Below are 2,500 nucleotides of genomic sequence, written 5' to 3' on the forward strand. Positions count from 1 at the left end.
GACCCACAAGAGAAACATCCCCGCCAAATTCGAGCGTTTGACGGGGTCTATCCGTGAAAAAATATTCACGTTTTTGAGTGCACATGCATTTCTGCTGCAAATGCCTCTGGAAGTTTCATGCCGTTCGTATGCCAATTGTGGCAACACGAAAATGACCCGTTTTCCCATTCCGAGGGATTTCTGTGCGACCCTAACAGCCCCGTGAGCCACAAGAGACACATCCCCGCCAATTTCTAGCGTTTCACGGGGTCTATCCGTGAAAAATATAGACGTTTTTGAGTGCACATGCATTTCTGCTGCAGATGCCTCTGGAAGTTTCATGCCGTTCGTACGCAATGTGGCAACACGAAAATGACCCCTTTTCCCATTCCGAGGGATTTCTGTGCGACCCTAACTAACAGCGCCCGTGAGCCACAAGAGAGACATCCCCGCCAATTTATAGCGTTTCACGGGGTCTATCCGTGAAAAATATAGACGTTTTTGAGTGCACATGCATTCCTGCTGCAAATGCCTCTGGAAGTTTCATGCCGTTCCTATGCAATGTGGCCACACAAAAATGACCCGTTTTCCCATTCCGAGGCATTTCTGTGCGACCCTAACAGCCCCGTGAGCCACAAGAGAGACATCCCCGCCAACTTCTAGCGTTTGACGGGGTCTATGCGTGAAAAATATTAAAATTTTTGAGTGCACGTGCCTTTCTGCTGCAAATGCCTCTGGAAGTTTCATGGCGTTCCTATGCAATGTGGCAACACGAAAATGACCCCTTTTCCCATTCCGAGGGAGTTCTGTGCCACCCTAACAGCCCCGTGAGCCACAAGAGACACATCCCCGCCAATTTCTAGCGTTTCACGGGGTCTATCCGTGAAACATATAGAAGTTTTTGAGTGCACATGCATTCCTGCTGCAAATGCCTCTGGAAGTTTCATGCGGTTCGTACGCAATGTGGCAACACGAAAATGACCCGTTTTCCCATTCCCAGGGATTTCTGTGCGACCCGAACAGCCCCGTGAGCCACAAGAGACACATCCCCGCCAATTTCTAGCGTTTCACGGGGTCTATCCGTGAAAAATATCAATTTTTTTTTGACTGCACATGCATTTCTGCTGCAAATGCCTCTGGAAGTTGCATGCGGTTCGCATGCAATGTGGCGACACGAAAATGACCCGTTTTCCCATTCCGAGGGATTTCTGTGCCACCCTAACAGCCCCGTGAGCCACAAGAGAGACATCCCCGCCAATTTCTAGCGTATCACGGGGTCTATCCGTGAGAAATATTCACTTTTTTGAGTGCACATGCATTCCTGCTGCAAATGCCTCTGGAAGTTTCATGCGGTTCGTATGCAATGTGGCGACACGAAAATGACCCGTTTTCCCATTCCGAGGGATTTCTGTGCCACCCTAACAGCCCCGTGAGCCACAAGAGAGACATCCCCGCCCACTTCTAGCGTTTCACGGGGTCTCTCCGTGAAAAATATCACATTTTTTGAGTGCACATGCATTCCTGCTGCAAATGCCTCTGGAAGTTTCATGCGGTTCGCATGCAATGTGGCGACACGAAAATGACCCGTTTTTTCCCATTCCGAGGGATTTCTGTGCCACCCTAACAGCCCCGTGAGCCACAAGAGACACATCCCCGCCAATTTCTAGCGTTTCACGGGGTCTATCCGTGAAAAATATTCAATTTATTGACTGCACATGCATTTCTGCTGCAAATGCCTCTGGAAGTTTCATGCGGTTCGCATGCAATGTGGCGACACGAAAATGACCCGTTTTCCCATTCCGAGGGATTTCTGTGCCACCCTAACAGCCCCGTGAGCCACAAGAGAGACATCGCCGCCAATTTCTAGCGTTTCACGGGGTCTATCCGTGAAAAATATTCACTTTTTTGACTGCACATGCATTCCTGCTGCAAATGCCTCTGGAAGTTTCATGCCGTTCGCATGCAATGTGGCAACACGAAAATGACCCGTTTTCCCATTCCGAGGGATTTCTGTGCCACCCTAACAGCCCCGTGAGCCACAAGAGACACATCCCCGCCAATTTCTAGCGTTTCACGGGGTCTATCCGTAAAAATGTAGCACGCACCAAAACGAGAAAAGATTTCCATCGCACCTGCACTATTGTATGGACAATGGTAACCTCATGTGAGGACGAAGTGGTGTGCCGGCGGCAGGTTGTTTCCCACGATTTCCGTGAATGAGCGAGCATCTCGAGCTGTGTTACTCCGCCCGAGGAGCCTCTTCTCCTCCAGAGTGCGTTGGGAAGGCTGTCCCTTGGGTTGTAGCTGCAGGGTTTGCTTGCGCTGTTTCGGTATTGTGCCCTAGGAAGGGCTGCCAACTGCGCGTGAGAGTTAGGGTTGGTTTCAATTGCTTTTGCCGGTCCACAGAGTAGCGAGCATTGAAAGGCCGCTCTAGAGGTGTGCAGGCATGTGTGGTCCCCGCCCCTGCTCCTCCCCACCCCGACGTTGGGTGTGCGTGGTGCTTTACCGCTGCCTCAAATTG

The sequence above is a fragment of the Petromyzon marinus genome, unplaced genomic scaffold (genome assembly GCF_048934315.1).
Source record: "Petromyzon marinus isolate PM22_M1 ecotype Great Lakes invasive population unplaced genomic scaffold, UKy_Petmar_22M1.pri1.0 PM_G_Scaffold_21, whole genome shotgun sequence".
Classification (NCBI taxonomy): domain Eukaryota; kingdom Metazoa; phylum Chordata; class Hyperoartia; order Petromyzontiformes; family Petromyzontidae; genus Petromyzon; species Petromyzon marinus.